This window comes from Rhinolophus sinicus, chromosome 17 (assembly GCF_057876585.1).
Source record: "Rhinolophus sinicus isolate RSI-liver-muscle chromosome 17, RSI-T2T, whole genome shotgun sequence".
Taxonomy (NCBI): Eukaryota; Metazoa; Chordata; class Mammalia; order Chiroptera; family Rhinolophidae; genus Rhinolophus; species Rhinolophus sinicus.
This window is the reverse complement of record NC_142517.1, coordinates 149,396,980-149,417,992: the sequence shown is the minus strand read 5'-3', so window position 1 is coordinate 149,417,992 and position 21,013 is coordinate 149,396,980. Positions and strand designations below refer to the sequence as shown.

General features: G+C 38.6%; 1 protein-coding gene across 3 annotated transcripts in view; it reads left to right on the top strand.

Annotated features, from left to right (window-relative positions):
* ACVR1 (activin A receptor type 1) overlaps positions 1–21,013 on the top strand; it is a 128,030-nt gene that overhangs the window by 36,513 nt on the left and 70,504 nt on the right. For 2 of the 3 annotated variants that reach the window (XM_074336651.2, XM_088794328.1), the window contains exon 2: positions 13,609–13,798. The gene's annotated coding sequence lies outside the window, so the exon portion shown is untranslated. Of the gene's footprint in view, positions 1–13,608; positions 13,916–21,013 lie in introns of all 3 variants that reach the window. The other variant, XM_074336653.2, reaches the window with a different exon arrangement.

The window sequence follows — 21,013 nt, the reverse complement described above, 5'->3', positions numbered from 1 at the left end:
AACAAACTCATGGAAACAAATGTTTATGATATGAATGAGGGTTTAGTGACCTGAAAGTCAGTGGAATTTTTCTCAGAATGGTTGACAGTGTGAATGGTATACATAGGCACTTACTAATGTTTTTATTTCCTTTTTATACTCATGTCGTACTTGCATCGTTCTGTCTTATTGAAAGCGTCCCTTCTCAGTGATATTCAGCTCACTCTCCAGCTCCACAGAGAGCAATCTCCAGGTGCTTTAATATGCAGCCTAGGAAGACTAGTTTGTTAACCCATTGGTCTCTTGAGGAACTTTGAGAGAATTTAGCTGGTGTAATGTAGCCTCCACCTGGGGGGAGATCAGGGCTGACAACTTGCTAGTCTTTTTAGCTCTTCTTGAATTGCTTTTCAAGGCCAGAAACGTGTGTCATAAAGTTTGTGTTTATATTTTATGTAAATGTGTGTACATATGTAGTGTGTATATGCATATGTACATATACACATATATGTATGTGTATACATATATGTGTGTACATACGTATGTACATACACACACAATATGTGTGTATTTTAAAGGTGTGTTTTTTTTCTCCCCCCCTTTAATCGTTGCTTGGGCAAATAGAGCATGTATAAAATGAGAAAGGTATTATTAAAACCACTGTGAAGAATTAATTTCACATTAAGTTCTGGCCCAGTTGGGAATTTGGGTTATTGATTGTAAATATAGATTGTATTGTCAGGTAAGTTGCTTCTTAAGAGTTGCAATATCACAAATAGTCGAAAAGCTGATGTTTCAACTTGTGCTGATGTAAATTAATCACAGGTGTGGAATCTTGAGGCTTGCGATAAAAAGTCTGCCAACACAATCAACTTCAGGCATGTTTTTATTGTTTTATTAATCTATAAAAAATGAATCTTGGTGCAACACTATGTGTTCTAATTAATAGCAATGCGAATCAAGGGGCTGTAATTCCATTAGTAGACTGAATGCTTCATGACACTTGAGGAAATTAAAAGTATAGAATACTTCTGTTTTGTGGTTCCTCAAAATTACCTGAGTAAGGAATCCAGAGATTTAAATATGATAGATAATAATAATAGCATATACTTCTGGGAGGAGACCCAGCCCCACCTTCCCACTCCACACACTCCCTCCCCAAAGCATCATTGGAACCGAAAAGAGGATTCCAGAGGGATTTGCCCCGATTCTCGGTAGGCTGGCTTCGGTCCTGACTCTTCACTTGCCACATCCTCCCTGCTTTTGCATCTTCTCTTTTATCTTCTTGTGACACCCAGTACGTCCTTTCTTAGAGCCCGCTTGTGGGGACAGAGCCAGGAGTGCAGTTTCCAGGCTCTCGGCCTCACGTGGAAAGGTGCTGGCTCAGGTAGTAAATGGCCATCAACTGTGATTGCATGGCCATCAGCTGTAGCTAGTTGGCCGTCAGCTGTAACCAGTGAGCCACTGGCCACTAATATAACTGCCGTGGCTACACTAGCAGAAAATGGGGGCTAGCGAGAAGATGGTGACTGAGCCTGTAAGCGGCGCAGTGAGGGTTGCAAACAGTGTGGCTCCTGCTTCCTGTGTCTCCAGCCCAGCCGCCAGCGAGAGTATAGTGGTATGACTCCCCTACCTATGGCTCCGTGGGTGTTCCTTTTTGGCCTCACCATGTCTTGCTTTCTTATGTGGGGAGCGGGAGCTGAGACCCCGCAGGCTGCCCCGCACAACACCGCTGCACTTTAATTTTCTGCCTTGTTACTCTCGGTCTGAGCTTGGTGGTGGTTTGCAGATTCTCAGTCTCCTCATCTGATAGGTAGGTGGTGTCTGCCTGTTTTGTAGCTAGGGACTGGAGTTCATACAGTCACGTGCTAAAAATCCCAGAGCCTGGGGAGTGACAGACCTGGGTACAGTTCCCAAACTGCGATTCCAAGCTTTGGCTCTTTCCACAAAGAAGAATTGGGAGACAGGTGTCTCCACGTCGTTAACAGGCACAGCACAGCATACACTCAAGGTCTGAGTTGTACAGAAAGAGGTGTAAGGGCTTTCTGACTCATTTTTTAAAATAATAGTTTTCTTGAGTTATTTCATATATTCAGTTATTTCATATATGAAAACAGTCACCATAAGGTGTACGATTCAGTGGCTTTTAGTAAATCCAGAGTTGTACAACTGTCACCACTATCTGTTAGAACATTTTCATCAGCCCAAAAAGAAACCATCAGTATGTAAGACCGATTTTAAAGCTAAAATCACTGAAGTAGAAGTCAAAGGTTGGGCTCCCAATTATTCTGTGATCTAAGTGGGATAGAAGCTGAGGTCCTGGACCAACCCCTCATTGGGTACTGGTGTTGATTGTCATAGAATCCTCCAGAACAGTAAATTCTCACCCGTTAAAAAAAACACAAAAAAACAATTTTGATAAACTCAGAAATCTCACATTCTTCTGCCTGCCTGTATTTGAAAACAACACGATTTAACATTTTTTCTAAACACAGACTTATGTTTTTGATTTTTCTAAAAGATATCTGCTACCCCCGTTGTTTTGATTGGAGAATCATCTGCACCTCAAGACTTGTAAGTCTTTATTACAGGTTTGCTTGAGCACATTAAATGAATCAATACAGTCATGATTTGAAATGACTCATGCATTAAGCAATTTCATGTGTAAACTTAAAGCGATCCCAGCCAGGGAGTGCTAATAACAGGCAAGTTTATTCCTCGGATCGTCCTTCTCCTTAACATTTTTAACTTGGGCCATTGCCTCCTTTCTGTTACCTTCTTTATGCTTATTAAATTGAATTATACTAATATAGCAATTTATATACTTGTTCTTTTCACTGTGTGGTATAAAAAGGTTGGGGTTGGGAAAATGGCTGGTGGGGGTGGAGAAGAACCTTAATTGTCATGGTGAGAAGAGCTTCTCCTTTTCCCACGCTGGTCCCTGGCACCTTGACTGAAGACATCGAGAAGGAGGCCCCTGAGTTAGAGCCATGGGAATTGTGTCGGGGCCTGGTGCCAAGTGACAATATCGAGGATAATTTTCTGGGAAAAAAAAAAATTAACATTTTTCTCATAAGATGAGGCATCTCCCTTCTTACATTTTACTGACAACATCTCAATTTCCAGTAATATTACAGTGTTAGTATGATATCAGAGTGTTGCTGTCAAGTTACTTTCTTATACATACATAATTTAGAAGAAGATTATGTTCTATTGTGTTGGAGTAGGGAATATTTCCTTGTTTTCATACCATGTTTCCCCCAAAATAAGACCGGGTCTTATATTAATTTTTGCTCCAAAAGACGTGTTAGGGCTTATGTTCAGGGGATGTCATCCTGAAAAAATCATGCCAGGGCTTATTTTCCGTTTAGGTCTTATTTTTGGGGAAATAGGGTATGGAAATCATTAGGAAGGTATTATGATTTAATGTTTAGTTTCCACATTGACTTTTTGTATCAAATAAGAAATACTTTACTTTTCTCTTAGTCTCTATAACTTAGGATTTGGGGCAAATTTTTTTTTTTTTTGCTTTGAATTAAAATCCATGACAAGACTAAAAGTGCATTCTGGTAGGCCTGCCCCTTTTTTACTATTAGCATATTTTTTTCTCAATTGTTATTGTTTATATTTCCCTTGGAGGGTTTCTGTTACACTTTGAATCCATTATCAGGGTTCACCCATTCATTCATCAGCATTTATTAAGGACCTATTGTTTATAAGACTATCCCTGATGTTTCAGAGATGAGTGAATACTATTTATCCGGGAGGGATCCACAGACTCCATAGGCAGTGAAATAACAACAACAACAAAAAAATGAAATGCACTTTTTAGGTGCTGTGATAATTAAGTTAGGGAACAACAGGTGAGGGTGCATGTATCTTGGACAGGATGTGGGCCTGGGGGCTGCAGGGAAGACTTCCACCAGAAGGTGATTCTTGAGCTGATGCTGAAGCATCAGAATTTGCCAGCTGGAAAAAACGGTATTTCAGGGAGGTCCGTGCAAAGGCAGGAGGTGAAGGAGGTCATGTTGTCCTTCGGGAGCTGTAAGGTGTGACTAGGGTCCGAGTACCTGTGGAGTAATAGTTAGATGAGGTTGGACAGGTCTTGGGTCATGGAAATCAGAAACTGCACATACTAAGGAAAGCGATTGACAGCTAAAAAGGACAAGCAGCTCAGTGGGCATTGCACAGAAGAGGAAGTTGGAATGCTGCTGGTGGGAAACAAGGGCTGGGACGAAGGCAGTGGTGGGGTTTGTAAGGTGAACTAATCAGTTTTGGTCATCAAGGTTCATCCATGGTCCATTGCATGAGACAGACTATAAAGGGAGGTTAGTAGTTTTGGTGAGATGGGTGAGATAGACGTGCTGACTTTAGTTTTGTTGATCTAGATTCCTTGTTTTGGGAACTGGATGTATTCTCATGCCCCTTGAGAGGTTGTTCTTGATAGCCTCCCCACCGCCACTGTTGTTTTACTTTCTGTGCATCTTCTAACTCAGTTATCCTTCAGTTGGCAAACACATTATTGGACGCAAATTAAATTAAAAGCAAACTTCTGTGTGTTAATAACTAAATTGCTCAATAAAATGAAACATTTTAATTTTACTTTTTTTCTTAATGCGTAGGTTAGGTGCTGTCTCCGTAGAGGAATAGATTGGAAAACCCTCTTTAATTAAAGAGGTAGCCTTTCCTGTTAGCATCATTCTTGAGGAATCCTGCTAGCAATTGTCAAAGAAATGTCTCAACAGAGAATCTTTGAGCTGGGGGGAAGTTTAGTAACTGGGGCCACCATTCTCAATCTCAATTTACAGTTAGGAAAACTGGATGCCAGAGAGGGGAAACGATTTCCCAGTGTCACAGAGTGCGTCTAGCTCGGTGTTTTCTCCGTGGTACCTTGATGACTCACTGTCAGAACCCCAGGGAGATGACAGAGCAGAGTTTGAAGAACTCTCATGCTCTAGGCTGCTTACTCAGTGGTAGGCCCAGAGTTACGTCTATTCTTGACTTTAATCTTATTTTAAATTAACCTCACTGTTCATCAGTCAGCAAATGTTTGTTGATGATGTAGTTAGTATGAAAAGTTAGTATGAAAGGGATGTTATTTTAAAACTAAAATGATAAATAAGACTATTTTTCTCTTTAAGAATCTTCTTGCAGGTTAATTTTTCAGATAACTCATTACAGGAGTAACAACTACTTTTTATGAAATATATAGCTTGTTTGACATAATTATTTATATGTAGCACACACACATGCAATAACAACACCAAGAAAACAAACCCATATAAAATGTTGTTCATTTTTATTATTTTTTTTTTAACTTTACTGGTTCTTTTTTTGTTTGTTACCTTGTTCTCTCTGCACAGGGGGCAAGCAGTTTCCTGCCTACCTTTGGAAATGCCTTTATGCCTGTGGGCAGATAATACATTAAACCAAACAATTAGAAAAAGAATGTTGATAGCCTTTTATTCAGTTTATTCTCCTTGAACCTTAATTAGGAAGAGTGATCTGGTGAAAATTTTATTTAAGTTGGTAACTGACATAAATACTTGCAAGAGGGCATTGGGTAGAATGGTTTTTAAAAGCGTTAGTCCTCTGTTCGTTTATTTTGGGGCCCCCTCTTTTGTAGTTGTCCCCTTCAGTGTTCCTGGAAATTTCTATATGTACAGTTTTGAAAAACTTAACTTCAATTTAGAGTAGTTTAGTTAATAAATTGCCATGCTAAAGCAATGACTGCTTTTATGACATAGTATTTTTTCTATGATTCTTTGTATGTTTCTTGTGTTAACCTCGTCCACGCAGGTAAGAGTATTTTGTACTTTCTGCACTGCTTTGAATTTAAGTCTAGGGTAGAAACAGCCATTTAGTGATAGAGAGTTTCTGAGCTTGAAGTTGTTAATGCTTTTGGTTTTTCTGTGATTTTAAGCTTCACAAATGTTTAAATAAGTTTGTTGTTATGCTAGATCAGGCATTGGAGTTTCAGTAAGACGTTGGATACACCGAGTCCCTACTTTCACCCTTTTGCTGCGATGGTCGGATATACCCGAAGGAATATTTCCATCCACTGACTGCAGTTGGAAATTTCCAGAAAGGAAGTTTAGGAAAGCAGATGTACATTTTTAAAAATATTTTTGCGTTTTTCAAGAATGAATAACAATAGGAAATTTTTATACATAAAAATAATGCCACTTATATGCAAAGCAGCTCAAATTATTATTATGAAATGCATAAAATAGTCAAAATACTAAGTTTTTATTTTTTGTAAACATTTTGGGTAAAAAAAACTTTAAATCAATGAACTCAGCCAAAGAGTTCAGCAAGCTCCCTGTTGAGGCTTTGCTAATATCTGTCTACTAGATATAGCAACCCCAGAGTAAAGCTTAGGAGAAACAAAATGCCGACACCGCTTTAGAAAACCAGAACATCTGGTTCTGGCTGAGGTGGGTGGCATCCCTGTGAACTCTTACAAAAGTGCTTTGAGATCATTAGCTGATGAAAGCCTCCACAGCATTATGTGTGAGGGTAATCATCAAGGATTACCACATTGCTGAGAGACAACAGATAAAACATGGATGTCTCATGGTAATGGGGAGTGCTGGAGTGCTGTAGGAGTCGGGTTTACGAGGTTGGACAATTAAGTTCACTAACTTGCTGCAATGATGTTGCTAACCTTTTTTTTTTTTTGATATCAGAGGGATTACTCATATAAATTTGTACCAACTGGACAAACAGTTAACCAAGTTTACTGTTTGGAAGTGCTGAAAAGGCTGCATGAAAAAGTTAGATGACCTGAACTTTTTGCCAACAATTCATGGCTCTTGCATCACGACAATGCACCAGCTCACATGGCACTGTCAATGAGAGAGTGTTTAGCCAGTAAACAAACAACTGTATTGGAACACCCTCCCAACTCATCTGGTCTGGCCACCAATGACTTCTTTCTTTACCTGAAGATAAAGGAAATATTGAAAGGAAGACATTTTGATGACATTCAGGACATCAAGGATAGTATGATGACAGCTCTGATGGCCATTCCAGAAAAATAATTTCAAAATTACTTTGAAGGGTGGACTAGGTGCTGGCATCAGTGCACAGCTTCCCAAGGGGAGTACTTCGAAGGTGACTGTAGTAATATTCAGCAATGAAGTATGTAGCACTTTTTCTAGGATGAGTTCGCGAACTTAATTGGCAGACCTTGTACATACATAAAAATTGGACCCACCAGACTGAGAAAGGCGATCTAAATTTTCAGTGAGTTCTGGTTCTTTTGCAAGTAGCAGGTTTAGAAGATGGCAGAAATGACATGTTCCTTCTTTCTTACCTCTGCCTGTTCTTCACCCTTCTCTACACAAGATGCTCTGATTCTTCACTCAGAACCTTTTTGAGATTTAGATATACCTGGAATAGAGCCACTTGGGTTTGGGCTGGTGGGGTGTCTTCAAACACAAATCTCATCGAGGAATTGACATGATTCCATGGATCGGCCACAGACCCATTAACTGGGTGAGGACTAACAGGATTTGAAAAATTAACACCTATTGTATGAAAGGACATGAGAAAAATAAGAGGGGAAGTGTGACAGATCCATTGAATTTTTTTTATCAAGCTACCAACTGCTCTACAAGGTCTACTAAAAGGTTTGCTATGCAATTGGCAATATCAGCTGACGAGAAATGCTATTTCCTTCCCAAACTGGTTAACAGGAGACACTGTTGGGTTTTGCGTAGGGAAAGAAATAAGGAAAGAAGACAGGAATGCAGAAGGGATACGTAGAATAAGTGAGCTACATGGGGTTACCTGGGAGTGAGGTATATGTATTTCTTTGTCTTCCGGTCTGTCTGTCTTTTGTTTAATCTTCTCTTCCTGAAGTCATACCTCTTATCTAGTGGGAAGTGACTAAGGGGTTGTAGTCTGTAACCTTCCTATCTGATGTCTGGATTTCTTTTAAGCTGCCACCAGTGGAGGAATAAGTATGGGGTATTAGTCTTTCATGTTCTCTCCTTTCAGCCTTCCTTGCTGAGCCCTTTATAATATTTATTTAAAAACTGTTATTTGTATGAGTCAAATTGATCAAATTTTGGCACTTTTATATGATTCAACCTAATAATTCAACCCTTGTAATTCTCAGTCTTCATTATTGCTCCTTAACTCTTGAGTTTATAATAATAGCTCCCGTTTATTACACCCACTGTATGCCATGTACATCACATGTGGCAACTCTGCAAGGAAGTTATGATGTGCCTATTTTGCCTGTGAGAGACTGCAGCTCGGGCAGTTGGTTCACGGTTTCATGTCTAGTGATTTAAACCAGAACTCTGTTTCGAGCCTGGAACCCCCTTGGCGCTACTGTGCCTCACCCCCTTTTTCTTTTGAGTTTTATCCTTCCTCATGGTGCTGTATATTCTAGCACAAATGAATGAGTCTTTGGCTGAACAGATAAGTAGATTTTGGTGGGCCACCAAACCACCTCAGTGAGGGTGTTTGAGATCACATATTATAAGCAGGTTATCTTAAAAAATATAGAGTGGTGTTTAATTACACTCACTCCTGTTATAATCCACAGTGAATGCCTCTTGTTTCAGCCAAATTATAATTTAAATTCCAGAGGAGAAAGGTGCTCTGATATTTGGTCCTTGAATCCGTCCCTGGGGCCAAAGCATTAGGAAAATTAGGAAATCTTATCATACTCTTGGTCTTGCTAGGCTTTGAAAGGGACCTTAATCTTTTCCTTAAAACATCCTGAAGACTTTGTTTTCCTCACGCTTGCCTCCTCTCCCCAACTCTTTTCCTCCATTCTTTAAAAGTCTAGTGAGTTTGATCCCTAGTCAGTATCTAAATATACACCTGATAAAGTAGTGTTTCCATTTCAGAATTCCTTCCCAGGATTTCTTGGGAAATTTGTAATTTCCAAATCTTGAAAAATAATCAGTTAAATCAGATCTATGGAAAAAAGTATGATTCAACCTAATAATTTCCCCGAGATAATTAAACCATCAACATAGAGACATTAGTAGATTGACGGAATCCACTGATGACAAGGTGAAAGCTAACCTGTGGAGTTGAAGGATAAGATTGACATTTCTGAGAGCTAGGGCAGAGTCGGAGCACAGAGGAGAGAATTGCTCATGATTACTGGTAGCTGTTGCTATGTTGTAAATGTGTGTCCGTGGCCCTATCTGCTGCTACTAGTGAGTCATCCTTGCAAATAGAATAAATATAAGTTTATACACATAGCATAGTGTATACAAATCCTGTGAGGAGTAGTCCAAAAAATATGTTTCTGAAGCAAAATAAGTCTTTAAAAATGGCAATTTCAGCATGTGATTCTGTGTAGTGCTGTTAACCTTGCTTGTAGTTCCAAATGCAAGTTATTGCAGGGGTCACCAAACCTTTTCTTTAAAGGGCGAGATAGTAAATATTTTAGGCTTTGCAAGCCATATGGACTCTGTCACAACAATCAGCTCTGCTGTTTCAAAGTGTGAAAACCGCCATAGACTATACATGAAAGGAACAAGTGGGGCTGCATTCCAGTACAACTTTTTTTTACCAAAACAGACTGCAGGTTGGATTTGGCCCACTCTTGGACTGCTACCCAATAGTGTTCACTCTCATTTTCCAGTATTTGAATATTTGTTATAGGATACAATTCTTTGTAAATACTATTAACTTTATTTCTTATTTATTTAACAATTTTGTAAGATATCCGTAGTAATGATTAAAGAATGTTTGGAAATGTTTTAAGAATAACTTATAATTTGAGGAATTCTGGAGAAATTTCTGGAAATTCTCATTTCTCATTCCCAAATCCCAAAGAATGTTTATTATATTTATATTTATAATTTGGAAACACTCAGAGAGGGGGACCTGTTGTATTTCCGTGCTCCGCTGTACTTCCTGATTCAATCAGCAGTTATCTTTTCTCAGCTTTATATGGCTTTCCCTGTTCTTTGTGCTGTGTAGTATCCCTCTGAGTTTATCAGTTGTCTAGGGCACGTGACCTGTTTTTTCCTACCGGGAGATTGGGAATCTTGGACACCAGCTAATCTCCCCATTGCCTTTCTCCAGAATTAGAATAGGTCATACCTATCTTGTCCACGTATTCAAGTATCTGGAGTAGATCATTCCTCAAGGACACTCAACATCTATATGCTTGGTTGTAGCGGTATTATTTCAGAGCCAGAACAAAAGGACATTTGTAGCACCACGCGGATGATTTGTGTTATTGTTTGGAATTGGTGTGCATTATGCTCTTCTGCCATGCTGTTTTAGCCCTTCTGTTATTCTGAGGGGTGGAAAACAGGGAAGGGAATTAAGGATATCTAGTATAAGCATTCAGTTCAATTCTCACAGTCAAGATGCAAGTTAGCTTGCATTAAAAACATGCATTTTGGAGTCCACAAAACTTGAATTGATTCTTGGTTTTACCACTTATTAAAAATGTGTGATCTTGGACAATTTTACAATTTTACTTATCCTCTCTAACATTGTTTACTTATCTTTCAAATGGGAATAACAATACCTTCCTCTCAATTTTTGTGCTGTTAGGGTTAAATCAGATAAGACAAGTATGAGGTTAGCACAGTTCTAGAACCAAGGACTCACTAAATGATAACTGGCATTATTAGTAACTCTCAAAGGTGGGAGGAATGTACCATGTTTCATGGGAAAGGAAACTGAAACAGGTGAAATGATTTGTGTAAGCTCACGTTTAGTAAGTTGGGAAACTGGGTTTGGCTGTTTCCTAAGTCTGTATGATTGCTGGCATGTGGTGTTGTTTATAATAATTTCAGTTAACAGTAATTCTACAGCAAGATACACCAGGATTTATTTGGGTTATGGGGCTCAGTGGATAGACAGGAAAGGTATGGTGTCTTTTTTTTTTTAATTGAGGTATAATTGATAGATAACATTATATTAGTTTCAGGTATACAACATAATGATTTGATATTTGTTTGTATTGTAAAATGATCACCACACTAAGTCTAACATCCATCACCATACGAGGGATGACATCTTGAAAGGGCGGGGGTTTAGAGTATTTGGAAGCCTCATTTTCTAGAAGCCAAGGATACAGTTATAACTAAAAAGTTGAGAGAACTTGCCCTGAATTTTTTTCCCCCTGTTGCTTAGCTGCTGTGTTCACTGCCAAGAACTTGTTTGATTTTAAGTAACTTTTATGCTTGCCTATCAGTCAGGTCCCATCAGATACAATGACTTTTAAGAAACCATGCATGTTCTTTTAAATTGGATTAAAGAAAAATATACTACCATTTTAAGCTCCCAATTGGAGTTAGAACATTTTTTTTTGGATTTCTGTTTCTCCCCTTCCTCACACTCACCCTCCACCACTTCACAGGAATGTGCCTCTGACCTTTATGGGTTAGATTTTCACCCTGCATGAGGCATGATTAGCTGCCAATAATTAAACCTCCATTGCCAAACAAATGTGTTGGCTAACGTTTTGGAAAAAACTCAGCGCAGTGAAAGTTTCATGACAAGTTGCTGGAGTTTGCTATATATATACTTATTTTAGAGCACTGATTTTAGTTGGTACATATGTCTCCTTTTTTTGTTGTTTTTATTTTTTTTATTATATATGGCGGTTTGCACACAACTGCCAACCTTGCTTATTGGTGTGAAGGGTATTTGTTGGGAGATGTATTCTGACTGGAACATTTGAAGAGTTAAATGTCCAGAATTTGCTCTCAATTTTAGCTCCCATTTTACCAACTTGAGTTCTTCCTTGTACTACACCACGGTTTTGACTTCAGTCCATGGGTTACTTGAGAGCCTGATGAATTTTAAAACAGATACTAAATTATGTTTAATTTGGAGACTCGATTTTTATCAAATAACTCTTGAGCACCAACTCTATGCTAGGTACGAGGTTCTATAAAGAAAGGAAATAGCAGAAGAATGAATAATATGTGATCCTTGCCTAGTTTGTCATTTGGTTTTGAGATAAACCCAGTTCAAGGCAGAGGATTAAGGGCCAGGTTGATTAAGGGTCATATAGAGTATAAATACCAGAGGACTTAGAATGGAACGATCTGAAAAATATAAGAATCGTTAGAGAAAGCTGAACAGAGGCGAGAGAACCTGGACACAGATTGAAGCATCAGAAGGAATTTTATGCAGTGAAGGTGATAGGGCTAGGGAAGTAGCAGCACCTTTGTAATTAAAAAAAAAAAAAAAAAAAAAAAGGCGCCATCTCTGATTTTTAAGAAGAAAATCGGAACATTATGCACCAGTGTTTCCTTATTTTCTGTCTTATCTAAACCTCCCCCCAAACAGTGCATTCTTATAAATTAAAGACATAATTGGCCCTTGACAGGGCAGCATAGCACTGGCTGCCTCCTAAAATGCAGCTAGTCTTTGGCAGAGGGGAAAGCAACTTCAGTGTGAATCTGCCAAATTTCCCTGACCCCAGGATCTTGGAAAATACCAGGATTTCAACAGTTTGCTCTGAAACTCAAGGTTTGTGAGTGCTGCTTAGCTGACAAGTTTGTTTGTAAGGATGTCCACTCTGAAAACTGATTTTTACTCTTTTAACTTCTCTAAAGGATTGCTGAAGAATGTTACATTTCTGCTTGACCTTCCTACAGGGGCATATTTTTGTGTGTCTTATTTCTTGTGTGCCTTTTATGTGTCTTACAATTTTGCAATCAAATTGATGTGAGCCTCCATTTAAACCAAAGCAAGGAAAGGTTTGACATTATTTGTAAAGCATTTCCCTTGAATTTCAAGGTTAATGTGATTTCCCTTCCAAATAATTATTTTAGGAATGCTGTATTTTGGGTTTGTTTTCTGCTTAGATTTATTTACATGAAAGTTTTCTTGGCAAAATGTTTGTTGAGGTTAAAAAAAAAAGTGCTGTTTTCCGAAAGGAGTGAGTTCTTCAATGTTTTGTGTCACTTAACTATTTGAATGGGAAAGTTTGGTTCTAATAACAATTTCCTCTTCCTTTGGCAAACGTTGATGTTTTTAAAGTCTTCCTAAAGGAAAAAGGAGTTTGGGTGGCTTTTTGTTTTTTGTTAGTTATCTAGAGCCCCCTTCCCTTCCGTTGTGTGCTCTTTTTCCACCATTGTTTATGAGCCTTTGAACTAGATCTATCTACAACTGAGAACGGTGGTTGAAAATGGACCAAAACCAGATTATTTCTGGGTGGAAACATAAGAGGCTGGTGACTCTGTTATATGGGGTGTTTTTAGGAGTGGCTAGGCTTCTGGAAGAGACTTTTGTTCCATACTGTCTAGTGCTTGAAATTTTTATTTTTTAACAAAGTACATATAACAATTAATATGCAAAGCCATTGGTTTTTTGTTTGTTTTGTAATGGGCTAGAGTAAATGGTCTATGGGCTGTAAAGCAACTTGATTTTGAAATTTACCAGCTGCAGATCTTACTGGGTTTTGTGTCATTTGGAAAAAACTATTTAAAGACCATTGAGGATATCTGATGTCAACATGCAGCATGTCAGTGTTTTTCAGCCCTTTCCATACTTGCTTCAATGGTAAATCGGCCTTAGCTTTGAGGTCCCAAGGCTTGTCAAATATGCACTTGCTTTAGCCAGTACGTTCGCAACTACAGAATTTTCCTTTGCTTAGCTGGTGTTCTTTCTTCTTTTCCTCTGCAGCCCTGAGCTACTTGTGAGCGCCGCGTTGCCAGCACAGGAGCTACTGGAGAACTTCTCATTATCCCAGGAGATTCCAGGAACGCCTCTCCCACTCCCCACGTCTCTGGTGACCGAGTGAGCAGAGCTCTGAACAGGAGCACACAACTCGAAGGACTGCTGGAAGATAGTATGACCCGGAGCCAGCTCTAAGGTAGCTGAGTCAGCTTTTCCCCAGGAGCTCTCAGAGCAGCATTGCTGGAGCCAGCGGTAGAGCTGTTTCCACAAACCACCTCTTTTAATGCTCTTTGGCGGAGATCAGATCTACCCGGTAAATTCTTAGCCACAATGATCATTTTGTTGGTTTATATGAATCCAGTGTAAGAAAGTTAGGACTCAGCCTAATTGTCCTTAGTTCTTGCATTGCCTTGAAGGTAAGCTTTTTTCAGTGGAGCTGCACAGTTTTTCTTTCACTTTGGCCAAATTATTCACATACTACCAACATTTCCCTACATATAAAACGCTGCTGCCATATTTTTCTCCTTACAGGACCACTACTCCCCCCCCCCCATTGTAAGTAGACTTTATGTTTTAGAGCAGTTTTATGTTCACAGCAAAATTAAGCAGGAAGTACAGTGTTACCATATTCCTTGTTCTCATACACACGCGACCTCCCGCACTGTTAATGACCCCCACCAGAGTGGTGCATTTGTTACTGTACATGACCCTACGTTGACACATCATCTCAAAGCCCATAGTTTACATTAGGGTTTATTCTTGGTATTATGTGTTCTATGGGTTTGGACAAATGTATAATGGCATGCATTCACCATTATAGTATCATACAGAATAGTTTCACTGTCTTAAATATCCTCTGTGCTCTGCCTGCTTCACACCCCCGCCCCTACCCCCAACCCCTGGCAACCACTGATCTTTTCACTGTCTCCACATTTTTACCTTTTCTGGAACTATATTTTCATAATATGCTTCCTGTGGAGTCCTTTGAAATCTCTGTAAAGAAAGCTTGCCATCAGGATGGAATACTATTAAGTTTGTGTTAAGCTACAAATACCTACTTTAAACTAGAGTCTAAAATCTTTATGAGGGGATGCCTTAAGTGCTAAATGTTGGTGTGTGTGGCTCTCTGAGTTAAATGTTGGGATTGCTCAGATATGATTTGAAACTTGTATAGAGAGACAGAAGCAAGGAATTCAGGATTAAAGCCTGCTCGGGTCCATGCAGCCTCCTTAGGTTTGTCATTTTGGGGGAAGGTCTTTAGTAGCTATCAGGTGCTTTCTTTTTTTAAAGGAAGTCCAATTTATTATTAAAATTTTTTTTCTTTATATAAAAGTTTAGTTTTGATTACTTAATTCCAAGTAGTACAAAACAGTATAATATATATATATATATATAATTAGATTTTCTTTATTCCTTCTCTCACCTGTAGCTAATAATTTGGAACACGTACTTTTTCACATAAAGGTTTTTTAGTGTACAAAGTATGCATATTAATTATGTTTAAAAATTGATGGAACATGACTATACATTTTGTTTTACAACTTGCTTTTTCCTTCCACTTCATATGTTGTGGATATTTTTTCTTTTAAGCAGAGTTTCTTTCCTTTTAAGCAGAATCTCAGCTAAGTAATGACTGCTTAGTGTTCCTTATATGGCTGTAACGTAGTAATAGCCAGTCCTTGAGTGAGAGGTTAGCCTATAATTTAAAGAGGGATGTGGGGGGAGACCTTTTACATTAGGGAAAAAAACAAAAGTCATGACTGTTGACATTGGGCTTTTAGTCATTAAGGGTGTGAGTTTTTATTTTCCAGGGCAGATGATGTATACAGCTTTGGGCTGTTGCCGAGGTGTCAGTTATGTCAAATTTTCATCTTCTGGATGCCTGGAAGGAACTTCTTTGGCATTAGGCTGTGTTAATATATTAGCTTAGTTGTTAGTTCTGGCTACCATCCTTGGAGCATTTTGAGATACTTTTATGCCCATTTAAGGTGGCATGAGGTTGAATTAGTTTTAAGAGAAAGTAGTGAGTAATAGGGATGGAATTAAGAGACTGACTTCATTTTGCATATATATTTATTTGAGGAAAGAGGAGGAGATGACAGTGTTAGTTAATTGCTAACCCTGTGATTCTGAAATGGTTAAAATTGTTTAGCTCCATAGTTTTATGGGGTGGGTGACAGTGAGAATCACCAGAGAAGTTCTCAGGTATTGGGGGTAAGGAATGAATATATTGATGTTACTTTATAAAATATTGTTTTTTAGGAAAGTAATATAACTGATGTTTATAAGATTAGAAAGGTACAAAAGAGTGAAAAATAAATTTTCCTTCTCCCCTTGTCACCCAAGTGCCCAGTTACCCTTCCTAGAGGCAATCACTGTTACCAATTTCTTGTGTATTCTTTCAGAGGTTTTAGAGTATAAATAATTCATCAGCATGTAACCTATAGATTGATGAATTTTTTTTTTTACACAGATGGTAATGATATATACTGTTTTGTACCTTTTTTCATTGAAATAATACTTCCTGGAAGTTCTTCAATATTAATACTTCAGTATTAATACATTTTTAAAAGATGGATGCCTAATATTCCACTGTAGAGATATGCTGTGATTTATTTAACTAGTATTTTCTTGATGGCCGTATAGATCATTTCCAGTTTTATTATCATTAACTAGTCTGTAGGGAATAATAACCTTGTACATATATCATTTGAAACATGTCTGTGAGCATATCCATAGCATCCATTTCTAGTAGTGAAATGGCTGGGTCAAAGAGTATGCACGTTTTAATTTTGGTAGAAATTTATTGCCAAAGTACTCTGGTCATACAGCTTGCAAAGTTTTAGGTTTCACCAACAATGGATGAGAACACTGCTTCCTCACACCCTTGCCAACCAATCACAGTATGGTTGCCAGACTGATAGGTTTTTTTTCTTTTCTTTGCCAAATTGATAGGTTAAAAATGACAGTTGAATGTAGCTTTAATTTGCATTTTTCTTATTTTGATTGATACTGAGCACCTTTTCATAAGTTTAAAGGTCATTCTGTTCCCTCTATGTTTGTGTCCTTTGTCTGTTTTCCTATTGGGTTCTTGATCTTTTCGTTGTCAGTTCATAGGTTCTCCTTTGCATTAACAAAATCAGTTCCCCACCCTTTATTCTCTTTGTGATATTTATATCTGTTATTTGTATAAAAATAATTATTTTCCTGTGCAGATTATTCAAAATTTGTATCCTTAAACTTACTAATTTATTCACTCAACAAATACTTATTGAATGCCCAGGTACTAAGCACTTGTTCTAGGCACCAGGCTATACAGTAGTAAAGAAAACAGATCCCAGTTCTTTTTAATTTTTTTTATTGGGGAATATTGGGGAACAGTGTGTTTCTCCAGGGCCCATCAGCTCCAAGTCATTATCCTTCAATCTAGTTGTGGAGGGCGCAGCTCAACTCCAAGTCCAGTTGCGGTTTTCAATCTTAAGTTGCAGAGGGCACAGCCCACTATCCCATGTGGGAATTGAACCAGCAACCTTGTTGAGAGCTGGCAACCTTGTTGAGAGCTTGCGCTCTAACCAACTGAGCCTTCTAGGCGCCCCAGCGGAACCTCATTGTTTTCGATCTAGCTGTGGAGGGCGCAGCTCACTGGCCCATGTGGGAATCGAACTGACAACCTTGGTGTTCAGAGCTCATGCTCTAATCACCTGAGCCATCTGGCCACCCCAACAGATCCCAGTTCTTGTTCCATGGAGTTTACGTTCTAGTGAAAGAAACAGTCAATAAAAGATGTTCAAAAAGGTTTATAGAAATGAATATATAGTAAAATTTTTTGTGGCGTCAGTATTTTATATCACAGGTGAAAGATGTTTTCCATTCCTAGAGTTAAAAGCCTATCTCATGGTTCTTTCTGGTGTCATGTGGTTCTTTTTTTAGATTTAAAAATTTGATCCACCTGGAATGTTAGTTATGAATCCAACTTCATTTTTCTTTAGGTGCTCTGTTAATTAGGGTAAGGCTGTGTTGCTGTAACCAAGGGACCAAAATATGCTATGGCTCAAACGACATCGAAGTTGAGTTTTTCCTCAATTAACAGTCCCAGTGTGAGCAGATAGGGTCAGCACAGCAGCTCATATCCACCAGTCATTGAGACTCAGGATCCTTCTGTCTCGTTGCTCCCGTAGTTGTCCCTGTCGTTATCTGCATGGTCATAGCTGGCTGGCTACCATATCTGAGTTCCCTCGGTGCGAAGGGCAGAGGGGAAAGTCCAGGGCAGATGATCAGAAGTTGCACATGTCACTTCTACTTCCACTGGTGAGAACTTAGTTATGTGGGCATATCTAGCTGTCAGGGAGGGTAGAGCATGCAGTTTCTGCTGGTCAGTATGGACACAGGAAGAAGCAAAGAGGGAGTTTTAGTAGAAAATGAGCAGTCTCTGTCATTGGCTAATCATGCCAGTTTCATTGAATAGTCCCAACTTTTCTCTTTGATTTCTTTTGTATTATAAATTCCCATATACCTTTTGATCTATTTCTGGGATATTGTTTACTTTCATTGATCTTTTTGCCTATGCGTGTACAAGGATCACACTGTTTTTTAACTCTTAGGGCTTACTATATTTTATCTTTTTGGTAGGGGTGGATCCATTTTACAGAATTTTTTTTTTACCTACATTCCATAACATTTAATTTTTTTTTATTGGGGAAGGGGAACAGGACTTTATTGGGGAACAGTGTGTACTTCCAGGACTTTTTTTCCAAGTCAAGTTGCTGTCCTTTCAATCTTAGTTGTGGAGGGCGCAGCTCAGCTCAATGTCCAGTTCCCATTGCTAGTTGCAGGGGGCGCAGACCACCATCCAACCTACTGAGCCATCCAGGAGGCAACTCAGCTCAAGGTGCCCTGTTCAATCTTAGTTGCAGGGGGTGGAGCCCACCATCCCTTGCTGGACTCGAGGAGTTGAACTGGCAACCTTGTGGTTGAGAGCCAGCCCACTGACCCATGTGGGATTCAAACCGGCAGCCTTCAGAGTTAGGAGCATGGAGCTCCAACCGCCTGAGCCACCAGGCCGGCCCCATTTTACAGAATTTTTATATTTAAGTTCCTTTTTACAGAGTTTTAAAGTTCTGTTTCACAGAATTTTCATATTTTGTGTATGTAATTAAAAAATATATATGAAGTTTAAAGTAATCATATCCAGTCACCACTCTCTTCTCCTTAAGAAGAAAACCTGTTAATATTTTTGGGATTGGGTTAAATGTATAGATGAACTTTGTGAGGAAGTGTTCATTTACATCTTTATGTTAATTTTTCTTATTTGATGATAATGGTACAGTGTTTGGGGAACACTGATCTAGACTCTACAGTCTTTCTATATCCTTAACCTGTGAAACTTGCATAATTGAAATAGGAGAGAGGGAGGACCATGGTATCAAAAGATGCTGTTTATTTTAATGCTTGATTTCTGATTATGACTAAGTAACTGATGTCTGTTTCTCTCTTAAAAATTAATAAACTTGGAAGTCGAAAGAACAACTTTCCTGTTTGAAGGTGAAAAAGTAGTTGGTATTTCAGAAGTTTACTTCATAAGCTTGTTTGTAACACAAACCTGGCAGATTTTTGCATATATACATGATACGCAATGCGGTTACTTTCTGTGGGTGTGTGTGTGTTAGTCTGCACCTTTTTTTTAACAACACACAGTCTGCTTTCTTCTCTTTTACATTTTTATTGTAAAATAAAACACAGGTACAGATAGTCACACTAAGTATACATAGCTTAGTTAATTACTATAATGTGAATATTTTTTTGTGACCACCACGCAGGTCAAGGGACAGAATATTAGCGACCTCCCTAGCCCCTTTGAGTTGGCACATCTCGTGCCACGCATAGCCCCTCTCCCCCTGGAAGTAACCACTTTCCTGGTTTCTATAGTAATTGCTTCGTTGCCTTTATGGTTTTATCACCTGTGTGCGCGTGTCTAGCCACTGGAGTTTAGTCTTGCACATATTTTTATGTCTTTTAAGTCTCTTAAACCTCAGGTTCCCCGTCCAGCTTTTCCCTTTCCTTACAGTTTATCAGTTGAAGAACCCAGTCACTTGACCTCTAATTTTTCACTGGCTGGATTTAGTAATTGCAGCCTTGTGGTTCAAGTCAACTTTTTTTTTTTTTTTTTTTTAAGTAGGAAACGGTATTTTAACACCCCATTCTGGGCACCAGAAATGCTCACTGCTGCTGGGTAGATCATTGTTTGTAGATCTTTTTAAGGACAAAGGGTAAATATATACATAAAATACTTCATGGCTTCATACTGATACTTCTAATTCAAATTCAGTTTATTAGGTTCTTACTTAACCTTTTCTGTACTGCATCTGTATCTCCTTAATTCCACACGGAGAATTCTGGTTCTCTGAAACAGCAGGGGATCATAGGATTTGAGTATGATGTAGTTACTCTTTTGCTTTCTTCCACATTATACACACAGTATTTTGAATACTGCCACAATCTTAACACTACACCGCTGGTTGTGATCACAGAAAAGCAATACAAACAATTTCTTTTTGGTATTCTATCCCATTCTCCCTGCAAATTTTTTTTTGGGGTGGGGTTGGGGGTTTGTTTATAGTTATTGAAGATTTAAACATTGATTAGCTTTTAGATGATATTTGGAGGAGGAATACTTTTAATTTTCTTAGGTGAGATGTTGGTTTTATAGTTATGTTTACAAAAAATCCTTATCTGTTGGAGAATTTGGGAGTGAAATGATGTGACATCTGGGATTCTTGTTAAAATATCCCAGGAGAAAATGGACAGAATAGAGGAAATAAGATTGCTCTTTTTTGAAACTGGGTGGTAGGAGGTTTATTTTTGAAACTGGGAGGTCAAAAATAGAGTTTATTATACTTTTTTCCTTTGTTTTTTTGTAACTTGAAATATCTATAATACATTTAAAAAATAATTTTATAAATAGTGAAATGACAAGGAATTTATGGTAGGGGAGGAAGGTACTAAGGAAGGAATAGATAGGGAGGAGGGATAATTGTAAAGATTTCATTCTTAACATGGTGGTTCATTCTCAGCTTGGTGGCTCTGAAGTTAAGAAACTTGGTAACATTTTGAATGAAAAGACAAGAAAGAAGGCTGAGTTGTGGGGTCTTGAGGGAAGCCAACATTTAAGGGATTAGTGATATAAGAGGAAACTGCCCTCCGAGGATGATGAGAAGATCCAAATCATAAAGATAGAGACGCTGGAGAGAGGGGAGCCTCTGAATCCCAGCCAGGGACGAGCCCAGAGGTAGAAGGGGGTCATCAGCCCCATCATCCCACAGAGTGGAGGACTGAGACCAGCCTTGGCATTCTCAGCATCACTCCAATTACTGCAGGGCTGGGAGATTCCTAGGCTTCATCTCAGGTCAATGAA